This window comes from Carassius auratus, chromosome 29, assembly GCF_003368295.1.
Source record: "Carassius auratus strain Wakin chromosome 29, ASM336829v1, whole genome shotgun sequence".
NCBI lineage: Eukaryota > Metazoa > Chordata > Actinopteri > Cypriniformes > Cyprinidae > Carassius > Carassius auratus.
In genome coordinates this window covers 4,429,579-4,443,509 of record NC_039271.1, presented here as the reverse complement: position 1 = coordinate 4,443,509, position 13,931 = coordinate 4,429,579, and the positions used below count along the sequence as shown (strand labels likewise).

General features: G+C 34.0%; 1 protein-coding gene across 3 annotated transcripts in view; it reads right to left on the bottom strand.

The window, feature by feature from the left end:
• The window catches only part of LOC113048471 (B-cell receptor CD22-like), a 1,131,192-nt gene that overhangs the window by 993,965 nt on the left and 123,296 nt on the right, over positions 1 to 13,931 (bottom strand). The window lies entirely within an intron of this gene.

Below are 13,931 nucleotides of genomic sequence, written 5' to 3'. Positions count from 1 at the left end.
TTAATGATAATTCCTTGAGATGCAAAATGACTTGAGAAATTAAGCCTTGTTTTTTGAAAAAAAAAGTGAAAGTTTTTACTTAAAATACAAACAAATATCTGTTAATGGGCTCTGAAAATAAATGTAATTCAAAGGGAGAATAATATTATTTTGTTCTAGATTTTTTTTGAGCAAAAACTCATGATATAGAAGACAAGAATTAAAATCTGGTGCATTAATGCATCTTGATTTAAGAACGATTAGATTAGAAAAACAAGACAAGTCAAATTTTTGCTGAATTTATTACTCCATCTTGCATATAAATATTGATTACAGAAAAATACAGAAAGCACATCAAATGTTGTTATGTGCAATAAAAATAATAAGAACGTTTATGAAATAAATATTCCACCCAAAAATGAAAATGATCATCATCACCAAACCTGAATGAGTTTCTTTCTTCTCCTGAAGATATTCTGAAGAAAGATGAGAACTAAATCGTGCTGCTGGAAGTTTACTGTCCAGTATTCTTCAAAAGATGGTGTTTTGTTTTCAACAGAAGAATGAAACTCATACAGGTTTTGGGACGACATGAAGGTGAAGAAACAGTGCTGTTGAAAGTCATCCGTCTGTCTCCGGGATCATTTGTTACCAGCAGATGATGCTTTCAGCTCCATTAATGACTAGTGTGTCACCGCAACACCCTTGAACATCACCAGCGCTTTAATTAGAAGCTTTTAATAGAAACCCAATGCAAATGTCCTTCTGCTGCTGGTTATGACGACTGTATGACTCCAGCTCGTTCAACTTCTATCAATTATTTAAACGGCTTCGCCAAAACTGTCTGGAGCCTAATTATTGATCCTAAATATCCGCAGGCTCTCCTGATTGGCTGGTGTTGTGGTGGTCTTCATTGATTCAGAATAAACCATGTAAACCTCAAAACCCCTATATCTTTCTTTTCTGTATGAAACACTAAACTAATGCCGTTTCCTGCTTTCATTTCCCATGTTACACACGGCACAGATCTCCTCAGACCGGGATCAGCTCTGGTGACCGCTGGGAACCCGATACAGGTGAGCGGCCTTCATCATCATCATCATCATCACGAACAGGGCTCCTAAAAATTTTACAATTACACTAAATAAAACTCATGCCAAAAAAATGTAAATGTTGATTAAATAAAAAGTGTACAAATTAAAATAATTAAAAATGCAAATAGTAATTAAATAAAAAAAATTCAAATGTAAAAATTTTTAAAAACTAAAAATATAAATATTAATTAAAAAATATACAAATATAAATATAATTTGTAGAAATATACATTGTAGGCTTTTACACTTATGTTTGATACACTTTTACCTTTTGTTCTTTAATATTTTGAATTGTTTTAACTTTATTTTTAGTTTTCTATTTAAATGATACGTTTAAAAAAAAAAAAATATGGATTTTTTTTTTTTTTAAATGTGTATAATATTTATATGGTTTTAGCTTTTAGTTTTGGATCTGATAGTAGTAGTTTTAATACTACAATTGATTGCTCCTGTTGTCCTCATTTGTGAGTCGCTTCGGATAAAAGCGTTTGATAAATATATATAAATATAAAAATGTAAAATTAAAATAGATTAATAAAGACAAGCACTTGTTAAAATTTTTTTACAAATTAAATAAATATAAAATTATAATATAACTATAAATTATTAAAAATGAATATTTGCTATTAATTAAAAAATAAAATGTTTAAATACTATTTCACAAATTTATGTGATCATTAACCAACATAAGAGAATTGTGAATTTACAAATGTGTTGCTAAATGATTAAAATAAGTGTTATTTTGCAGGTTAAACTGTTTTTGTGATAATGTTTTTAACCGTTTCAGAGACGCTGATCTGGTGTGTACTGGAGTCGTTCAGAGCAGAGATCTGAAGCCAGTCTCTCGTGGCTCAGTGACGGTCATTCATCAGCGGCTCAGACCTGCTCATTATTAACCCTCATCAGGATCCAGACCCACCAAGGTCACATGAACTTCATCAGTGTCCAGATGAATAATGAGGGAGGGAAAAACAAACAGATGAACAGTTTTTTCCAGCATTTCTTGAAGTTCTAATGTGAATGTTCATATATCCTCATAGTGAATGACATCATATCACAGCACTGCGGATGCTTTATCTGTGTGTAAATGATGCATAGGCTCATAATAAACCATGATTGTCTTAATCTGGTGTGTCTCAGTGTCCAGGTGTTTTCCAGGTGAGGTGGGCGGAGCTTCGTGACCCTCAGGTGACCCCTCACTCATTCACACAGCCACAAATGATTCATTCGGACTGTAACAAACTTGAATGAATCAGTAATGTTTGTTCATACAATGCTATTTATAGATCGTTCACAGAACATTTGTTTTATTTCTACATCCACCTGATGTTTTTAAATGATACTAGGCTTGAGAAAAATAACATTCGTGTGATATTTGCAAAATTATCAAATGGGTTGTTTTGATTTGTGATCAAGAAGAATCAGTGAATCGCTTTAATGATTCGTTCGGACAGAACAGGGAACATCCTGACAACTGACATTAATTCAGAGTTATCTGGTCTTTAATAATGTTCTCAGAAACAGTGTTTATACACCGTTCACTGAACATTACAATTTCTGAAATGTTTCAGTCAGACGTTTTTGAAATGTTACACTTGTTTCAGAATGTTCAGAGAACACTCAAAAGTAACATTTCCATATTGTTTCAGAATGATACAAAGAAATGTTACTTTAACATTCATATGTCCAAGAAAAGACATTAGACCGCTGCAGTGGACGCTTTGATTCTGAACAAATGATTGATTGAATCCCGTGAGTGCTGCTGTTGGAATCGCCAGCTGGATGTGGAAGAAGCGTTTATTCTCTGTGACTCTGCAGAATCGCCACACGAGACGCTGCAGAAACCTTTACTTCATATCAGCAATAACTGCAGACCCAGACGGGGTTAACACACGACACTGCACTTTTATTAGTACATTGCATCTGTATTTAAGTCGTGAGAAGCCTCAGTCTGGTGAAATGATCACAACAATTATGTTAAGTTCTCAGCGAGATCAGCGTCTTTTTGGAAAGCAGTGCAGTGTGGAATAATGTTTTTGAAACACACTATTGAAACACTGTGAACCAGTATGCGTGTATTTATTTATTTTAGACATTTGTTTCATATATTTAGTTATTTTTTTTAATTTGCATGTTTTATTTTATTATTTTGTTTTGTTTTAGATTAATTATTTATTAATTTGATTAATAAGTTTTTTTTGATACTATTATGTTATTTTGTATTGTTTAAAATGAGCTGTTTTTAAAATGTATTTATTTCATGTTATTTTATTATTATTATTTTTATTTTACATCCTATTGTTACTAAAATTTATTCTTTTATTTAATCAATTTTTATTCTTTTTTTATGTTATTTAATTTTGTTGTTTTAGACCCTATTTTTTATATGCACATTTTTTTTTATTTTACAATTTTATTTTATTTTATTTATTTTTTTTTTAAGTACGTGCTTGCAAACAATTTATTTTAGTTACATAAAAAAAATTAATGTTGAAAGTCAACTAAATTTATTTTAATGTAGCAGAAATAAATTGATTGCAATCCCTGACCTTGAAAAAATCTCTCTTTTTTTAGTGTAACATTCAGTTTTAGGCGTTATTATTTGTTCGTGTGTTATTAAAGGCTGTCGCTCATCTCTGCTGCAGTCTGCAGGTGTAGCGTGTTTGAGAACATGTCTCTGGGGTGGGTTAGTTCCTCTAATCAGTGTCTCAGAGGCATGCAGACGCATCGCAGAGATGTTAACAGCGGTTTATATTCACTGAACAAACACTGATGCGCTGCTTCCTTCAGGACTGAACTGTGATGAACATCTCAAACTGTGCTTGTCATGTGCTGCAGTCCTCTGTTATATAAGAGATTGATGGGAACTTCAGCACAAAGGGCGAGCGTTTCTTTTGTTACAGTGTCAGATTCTCCTCGCTGGATGATTATTGTAATTGCTCACTGTACAAAAGCGCCAGGATTAGTCATGTGATCATCTCAAGATGAATTTAAAGGGGTGCTTATATTTTACTGTGACTTATAATGCATTCAACATGTGTTTTGTCAGAAACAAAGCTCTGCTTGATCCAGATATTACATATTAGTTAATCATATGTCATGTTTGTGTATGTAATGTCATTTGCTGGTGTCCTTTTGGGGTTTGACAGCATCCACCTCCTCCTTCACTTTCATTATGTGTAAAAGAGCAGCATGAACATTTTTCTGAACATCTCTGATTGTGTTTCAAAAACTCACACAGGTTTGTGATAACATGAGAGTGAGTAGATTATGTTTTGGGTGGTATTAAGATGATTTGACTGCAAAAAGAATAAAATCGTAGTATTTTTACGTTCTTGCGATCTTTTTGTCTAGTATAACTATCTAAAAATTAAAGAATCAAGATGCATTTGTTTTTCAAGTAAAGCAGCTTTCTGAAGAAAAACATGGCTTTATTTCACTTCTTTTGGACTGATGCACTGCTATTAAACAGCTTGAAAGATCAAAGACAGTTTCGAATATAACTTTGATGGGATTCATCTGAAAGAAGAAGGTCATATACACCTTTCATGGGCTAGTTTTCATTTTTGGGTGAATTAACCCTTTGAGTGCCTCAAAACAAATCCAGAACCAAGTCTCTGATTCACAAAGTCTTACCGCAAATATCTCATAATTATAAAATATCTCATAATTTTAACTTGCTCTAATTTTAGCTTGCTATGGCTCAATGTCAACTTTTTATCTTGTATTATTATGACTTCTCATAATTTTGACTTCTCAGTATCAACTTTTATTAATTATAACTAGGTTTGTCATAATTCTGACTTGTTGTCTCATAAACGATCTCATAATCGCAACTTTGTCAGAATATATAACTAGGTTATAACTGATTATAAACTAACATATTTATAGGTATAAACTACAACTTATTTAATTTTATTATATTAATTTTATTGGAGAATTATTGTAATTTTACTGTTTACGTCTTAATTATGAAATATCTCATAGTTGAATTTTGACTTTGTTTATTGTCTCTCATAATTATGACTGTCTATAATTTCATAATTTCCACTTTTTATCTCATAATTATTGCATTTGATACTATTTTCATCTCATTCCTATGCGGTCGAAATGGGTTAATGAAACATTAATAGAATTTTTTTTTTTTTTTTACCAAATTAATTCATCTCTAGATTTGGGACCCCATGAAATATTAAGAGGTTTTTAATATTTCACAGACAATAATGAGGACTGTTGACCCCATATTCAAATGTAATTATTACATGCAGAATTGATGATGTCGCTCCATCCTGTGAACTGATGTAGGACTGAAACATAGAAAGTTAATATCTGCTGAAATAAGTTCAAGACACGCTGGACCGTACAAGAGATGACACACACTGAAGGATGGACACCTAGCAACCACACATCAGGTTTTGAGGATCTGATGGAAACAGGGCTCCAGCAGATTGAGAGATGCTGATCCGTGCAGTTCACATAGCAACCCAATCCTCCCGCCTCTGGAGTCCGCTCCGCTGGGGATTCTGGGAAGCTCGGCTGTCGGATCTGGCAGCCTTTCTGGCGTTTGCCGGATCAGCTCCGTCTTTCCATTCACACAAGTGTTTTCTTCTTGCTCCTTCAGAACGGAAAGATCTCAAAAACGCAGAAGGAAGAAGCATTGCATTTAGTGCCATTTCCAACAGCCTCCTTCTAGAAGTGATTAGAAGAGATGGCAGCTGGAAGAACATGAAACGCACTAACGAGCTTGTAATATCGATCAGGTCAGGTGACCTCGCTCTCACAGGCCACATTAATTGTTAATATTAGCAGACTTCAGGAAGAAATACAGATTCTATATTGATCAGTATTATACAGAGATTAACCTTCACACCGCAAAACATGATTTTTTTACTTTATGTTTTTGAGCTCACTGGCAGATATTAGTTTTCGGTATGTATCTCATAACTGTGACTTATCTCATAATTTAGATATTGTCTGTATTATGGTTTATATCATTTCAGATTTTTATATCAGATTTAATAATGACTAAACTTTTGGGTTTTATATTGTATTACTTTTCTTATAATTTTGAGTGCCAATTATGATTCTCTGTTAACAATTTCAACATTTTTTTATCATAGTTATCACTGTGTCATTATTTTGACGTTTTAGTCATTAAGTCGATATTTTGACTGTCATAACGACTTCCTGTCATAATTTCAGCTATTAGTCTAATAATTATGAATGAGTAAACATTTAAAATTTTCGCCTCAAAATTTCATAATTTAATTTAGATTAGATTTTTTTATATACTTATTACTTTTCTCATAATTTTGACTCATAATAATGACTTTGTCATAATTTCAGCTATTTTTTTATTTTATTTGAAGAATTATCATAAGTTTGACTTTTTTTTTATCTTTAATAACTAAGTAAATCCTCATTTTATATTTTTCTTATAATTTTGGCCTTGTCATAATTATGACTTTGATCTCATGATTTTAGTTTTTTCCATAATTATAACTCATAACTCATAAAATAATAAATATTTTTTTATATTTAATATTTATCATAATGACTTTGTCATAATTTCAGCCTTTTATCTCATTATTACGTTTTATCTCAAAGTTTCACCATTGTCATAATTATGACTTTCCGTCATAATTTCAGCTATTCATATCATAATCACTGTCATTATTTTGACTTTATATTTTATAATCTTATAATTCTATATATCTATTATATCTCATAATTATACTTATCAGTCATAATTTTGACTATTTATCTCATAATTCTGACTTACTCATTTCGACCTTGTCATAATTATGACTTTCTATCATCAGTTTACCTTTTTTTATCATGACTTCGTCACAATTTCATCTTTTTTATCTCATAATTTTGACTTTTTATCTCATAATTCTCTTATCTCATAATTTCAACATTACCATAAGTGTGTGTGACAGTGCATTGGTTTATATACAGGTGCTCTTCTGCATTCTTGGGTCTGGCATATCACATCTTCCTCTTCACAATACACCACAGATTCTCTCTGGGGTGAAGGTCAGGCGAGTTTTCTGGCCAATTAAGAACAGGGATACCATGGTCCTTAAACCAGGTACTGGTAGTTTTGACACTGTGTGCAGGTGCAAGTCCTGTTGGAAAATGAAATCTGCATCTCCATAAAGTTGAAGTGAAGTGCTCTAAAACGTCCTGGTATACGTCCGTATGTAGTGGTTCTTGAAGCACTGGCTCCAGCTGCAGTCCACTCTTTGTGAATCTTCCCCACATTTTTGAATGGGTTTTGTCTCACAATCCTCTCCAGGGTGCGGTTATCTCTATTGCTTGTGCACTTTTTTCTACCACATCTTTTCCTTCTCCTCTCTATTAATGTGCTTGGACACAGATCTCTGTGAACAGCCAGCCTCTTTTGCGATGACCTTTTGTGTCTTGCCCTCCTTGTGCAAGGTGTCAGTGGTCATCTTTTGGACATCTGTCAGGTCAGCAGTCTTCCCCATGATTGTGTATCCTACAGAACTAGACTGAGAGAACATTTAAAGTCTTTCAGGTGTTTTGAGTAAATTAGCTGATTAGAGTGTGTCTTCAATATTGAACCTTTTCACAATATTCTAATTTTTGAGATATTGAATTTGGGATTTTCCTTAGTTGTGTATGTGTGTGTGTGTGAGACGCCGGGTCTGGTTGGATGGTCTGATGGCAGTCAGGCGTCTCTCGCAGCAGAAGGTCTCCGTCTGTCTCCTGAAACGAGAGCCGATCCCGATACACGTCCCGGTGTCACTGTCGCAGCAGCGGTGCGATGCCTCTTTAATTCGGCCCCTGGAGGAACATCTGCAGTCAAACAGCGTTTACAGGGGCCCGGGGACCCAATGAGACACGGACACCTGCAGAGGTGACGAACACACGTTCATTCACGCTGCGATCAATACAATTCAACAGTTAAATCTAGAGATCATGGAGTGTGTTTTTCTGTCGCCGTCAGCTGAATGTGATTCCTGTGATATTTCATACCATTCTCAAGAGGCTGGAAAGACACACACTCGCTTAATTAAAGCTGAAATATTATCACCCGCCCATGACATTTCATCTGTACCTATGAAATCTTTCTCTGTGTATTGACATTTGCTGGCACTTATGGTGTCTGACATTTCGGATAATCTCAATTAATCTGAGCGGCCCATTAAAATAATCAGATTAAACTCACAGCTTTAGGGACACAAACACTCGCAGATATTGCAGTAAAACATATTTGTGGTTATATGCGTGGCAGTGTAAATTCCATGTTTATTTACAATATTTAAAACTGTTATATTTACAGTTTTAAATCCATTTTTATTGACCTCAGATCCGTGTTATAAATTCAAACCCAAAAAATAAAAATGTAATGTCAAATAATGAAACTTTAATTAAAATAAAATGTAAAAAATATATATATTTCTAAGCAACATTGTAATTTTAATTTAATGTGATGTACTAAAAAAATTAAATAGACACATTTTAAAGAACTAATTAATGTACATTACATTTAACTACATAACATACAAACATTTTAATGAATTCAAAATATTAACATTATTAAAATAATATCAATAACAGTGTATTTATAAATAATATTTTAATCTAGTTTTTATTTTAGAATTTCCTTTCATTGTAATTTTTTGTCAAAGTTTTATTTTAAGTGATTTAGAATATATATGATTTATATGACTATAGTTTTTATTTATTTTGTTTATTATATTACATTATAATTTTATAAAATATTATATTTATATATTATATTTTATATTCATTATTATATTATTTATTTTAGTTTTATTTTTCAGTTTGTTTTTCAATCAAGTCAAACTAAATAAAAAAAGAGAGAAAGCTAAAATATAAAATACATTCAAGGTTTATGTTATTCTAGTTAAAGTTTTGATTGAAGTAACTACTTTTTTTTTCGTGTGTGTGTGTGTGTGTGTGTAAATATGATAGCCCTGATCCGTATGTTTTCAGAGTGTAAAATCTCATCAGAAGTGAATTAATTCATCAGGTGAGTTTAATGTTTGCGATGGACTTCTGTGTTTTTTATGACAGTCTTGAGCTCCGGTCTGAAGAAAAATAAAACCTAAAAGAGTCCAAATGAGTCTCTGCATGAATTTTTAATTGCATTTATCAGAGTCAGAATATGAGCCTGTGTAATAAAAGGCTCTCCATCCGTCCTTTAGTTTGCTTCAGTTGGACTGAGATTCAGGTCAGATCCATCCTGACGCTCTTTTTCAACAGATCCCTCACGAGGAGCTTTCACAAACAAATAAAAGACAGACGGAGCAGAAGTTCATATCCATAATTCATACAAGGAAGAGTTGTCAACAATATTGATACATTTATTGATTAATTCTGTACTACAGAGAAACATTTTGCAAACATAATCTAGAAAACAGGATTTTTATGCAAGAATCTGCTGGAAATTGTTACTTCCATTGTGCACAAAATGACTGAATCAACTTTACCTGTTTTGTTTTTATTCTATTAAATGTATGCATTTGCAGGAAAATGTCACTTTCATCTGTGCACAGATTGACTTGAGAATTAATCCAACTGTATAATTTAGATTCTAAATAAAAGCTGCTGAATGCAACAAAAAATTATAATAATTAATAAAACATATTTTTTATTAATTGTAATAAATTTTATACCTTCTAATTTTATTGTTTTAATTTTATAAATTTTAATAATGAATACATTTTGCTTAGAAAAAGTCCAAATAATCTCCAAAAAGGTCTATATATTTTCTGACCCCAACGGCAGATATTTGTTGCAATCCTCACACACCGCTGCATTACACACTCATCAAACTATTCCAGCTGTGTTTGCATTCATAAACGTTTCTCAAAAAGCCCACGTTAATATTTATTCACATGTTTCTTCATTTGCATATGCAGATGAGAGGATGGTGCACGTCTTCAGCTCTTCTGTACATGTGTTTGGATGACATTAAACACTGTTTTAATGTGACGCACAGATCATGATGGAGGGGTCAGAGGTCACAGTCTGATCCTGAGCTGTGGTCATGTCGTCAGGAGACTGTGCAGGTCAAAGGTCAGACTGGTTAGTTTCAGTAATTTGACCTGCTGAAAAAGAAAAACATTTTATATGTAAAAAATATATATATAATTCAGTTATATTTTTATTTATCTTTGATTTATTTATTGCGAATAATATTCAATGTATAATCCAAATTAGCAATTTTTTTGTTGTTGATTTTAATTCATTTCCCTTTAGTGTAAATAAGATGTAATCTATAAACATCATTAGCAAGGAAACATGTTTGTGCTGATTGATTAATTGATAGATTTTATTTTATTTTTAAAATAAATAAATAAATAAATATTTTTAATAGTTTTATTTGGTGTGAATAAGAAGCAATCCTTAAGCCTAATTATTAATTCATTATTATTCTTATTTGTTATTCTATTTGATTTGATTTTAACCTCAAGGAACTGTGTTTGTAATTATTATATAATTATTATTTATTTTATAATGCGATCTATAAACCTCATTAGCAAGGGAATTATTTAGTTATTTAATATTTTATTTAATTATTTTATTTTAACCTCACAAGCAAGGAAATGTATTTGTACAGATTATGTATTTATCAAATTTTATTAAATAATTTGATTTAATTTAATGTGTTTATTAATTTGATCAAATGTAGATAAGGTGAAATCTATAAACCTGATTAGCAACATGTCTGTGATGAGAAGAACTGAATGCATCTGATGGTTTTATTCAAGTTTTATAATATTATAATATTATATTTTATAATATAAGATCCGCCCTAATTTAACAAAACTGCTTTTTCTGTGGTAATCGTGTCTTTGCAGATCTGAGTTCCATCACGGTTTGAGACGAACCGTAGTATGTGAGATCTGAGGATCTGCGTGACGGAGGAGTTACAGAGTTGGGATTGAGCTAATGACAGCAGCTGGTGACCTTCAGAGACGTCTTTCTCTGTAAGCACAGCATCAGCTTTCACGCTCTTCAAACGTCTGCACGGCGCCAGCTCCGTCAGAGCTCTAGTCTTTCAGAGCCGCTGCTGTCAGTCACCAGCGTCAGACAGAGGTTTGAGCTGCTCCTGATGCTCCTGTCACCGGATACACTCTCAAGTCTCGTCTGCCCTGCGCGGGCGTCAAGGGCACAACACGTGAACAAGTGAACACAGGCCGAGAGGAGATGATGTGTGTGTGCTCCATCAGCCTTTAAAAGCTGAAGCTCATCTAGTATTAACAGCAGATGCATTAGAAACCGAAGCTCTCCGTCCATCCGTCCGTCTCTGAGTTCAGTTTCAGAAGCTGCGCGTTCATAAGCCTCAAATAACACTGACACTCACTTAAAAACAACCTCAGCTGCTCGTCCCAGATCAGGATGAGTTTGTTTCTTCATCAGGTTTGGAGAAATGCAGCATTGCATCAGTGTCTCATCAATGGATGCTCTACAGTGAATGGGTGCCGTCAGAACAAGAGTCAAACACATAGAGTCTATAATCCAGAATAACACTTCCTCCAGTGAAAAAGTGCATCTGCTGTTGTCTAGTCTCACAGATCTGTTTAAACGCTGCTGGATCTGTGCAGATTTCTCTCCTGATTCAGACCAGAACACGTCTTCACTGGAGGAAGTGTTATTCTGGATTATAGACTCTATGTGTTTGAGTTAAAATCATCTTAATGCTGGATGTGTTTCAGGTTTTGTCTTCTCCAGATGTTCACTGATGGACTGGAGTGCTGTGGATTATTGGGATGTTTTTATCAGACTCTCATTCTGACGGCACCCATTCACTGCAGAGCATCCATTGATGAGACACTGACGCAGTGCTACATTTCTCCAAACCTGCTGAAGACACCGATCTCAGAAGAGCAGGTCAGCAGCGGAGGTTGATGCTGTAGGTGTGGATGCGAGTGCATGTGTCGGTCTCACAGAATGATGTTGGCAGGTGATGAGCGTCTATCGGTGTCTGTCATCAGTGTCGGTCTCACTCTCGGCTCTTGTGTTGAGTGTTCGTGGGCAATGTGAGGTTCACACACACTTCAGCTCAAACCGCAGCTGATAAGAGCTTCACATCATCACAGACACATCACTAACCTGAGCCACAGATTCAGTTTCACACTCAACAATCACTCTGAAGTGTTTGAGCCGCTTCAGTGCAACTACTCTGAAGATAAGAGTAGTGTCAGCACTGTGAGAGTTTGACCAGAAAATGATTGTTTATTTTGTTATATTAATTTATGAAAACTAGTTACCAACATGCAGAAAAAATTTTTGTCTTTTCAAAATATTGTAGATTTTTTGTGTATCAAAAGATAAAACAATACAATTTGTAAAATAATAATAATAAAATAAATAAAAAGCCATTAAATAAAGATTAAATTTCTTATTGTAAGCATTATTATTTTAATATCTTTACTATTATAGTTTTTTTATATTTTGAATTTGATTTCTTTTTCTTATAATTGTGTTACTTTCAGTTAAAATTTTAGTTATGTAGTTTTTAGTCATTTATTTGATGAAATAAAATATTTTTTTTATATTTTAAATATATATATATATTTTTAATTTTAATTTCATGTAATAAAAATGTTTTTAAATCATTCAGCTTCATTATCAAAATTATAAGTATGTTCTTAATTTCAGAACCTTTAAAGGTTATAAACTGACTTTTTTTTAACCAAAATAAATCATCTTTGATGCGGTTCTGCAAACACAAGTAACATGTATAACAGCATCAATATAATAATGAATTCCTAACTTTAAGTGAGGCTACAGTCCTCCAGACCTCTATGAATATCATTAGCACGCTTCAATCCATCATCACATTACATGCGAGCAAATTTAAAATCACTTTTTTACCTGTTTTACTTTATGGATTGTTAGTGTCAGCGATATTAAAATGAGCAAAGCAGTTCTAATGGGGCTGAATTTCCAGGATGAACCTCTGAGAATCACAGCTCCATCAACATCAAACACTTCCTCCTCAGGAGAACATTGTCAGAGCGAGAGAAGCAACACAACTGAAGATTCTCTGAACACTGACCCAAGAAAACGTTTACGCTTTAAACTAGAAAGAGCTGCATGGGTGTGACTGACCTCTCCTCTAGACAGGTCAATCAGAGGTCAGTCTGAGGTCAGAGGTCAGTGAGAGGTCAGTGTGAGGTCAGAGTGAGGTCAGAGTGAGGTCAGAGGTCAGTGTGTGATCAGTGTGAGGTCAGAGGTCAGTGTGAGGTCAGTCTGAGGTCAGACCGAGGTCAGTATGTGATCATTGTGAGGTCAGAGGTCAGTGTGAGGTCAGTGTATGATTAGTTTAAGGTCAGAGGTCAGTTTGAGGTCAGTGTAAGGTCAGTTAGAGGTCAGTGTGAGGTCAGAGGTCAGTGAGAGGTCAGTCAGAGGTCAGTGTGTGATCAGTGTGAGGTCAACGGTCAGTGTGTGATCAGTGTGAGGTCAGACGTCAGTTTGAGGTCAGTGTGTGATCAGTGTGAGGTCAGAGGTCAGTCCGAGGTCAGTGTGAGGTCAGTCGGAGGTCAGTGTGTGATCAGTCTGAGGTCAGAGGTCAGTGTGAGGTCAATCAGAGGTCAGTCCGAGGTCACTGTGTAATCAGTGTGAGGTCAGAGGATAGTGTGAGGTCAGTGTGTGATCAATCTGAGATCAGAGGTCAGTGTGAGGTCAATCAGAGGTCAGTCGGAGGTCACTGTGTAATCAGTGTGAGGTCAGAGGTCAGTGTGAGGTCAGTTTGTGATCAGTCTGAGGTCAGAGGTCAGTTTGTGATCAATTTGAGGTCAGAGGTCAGTGTGTGATCAGTCTGAGGTCAGAGGTCAGTCCAAGGTCAGTGTG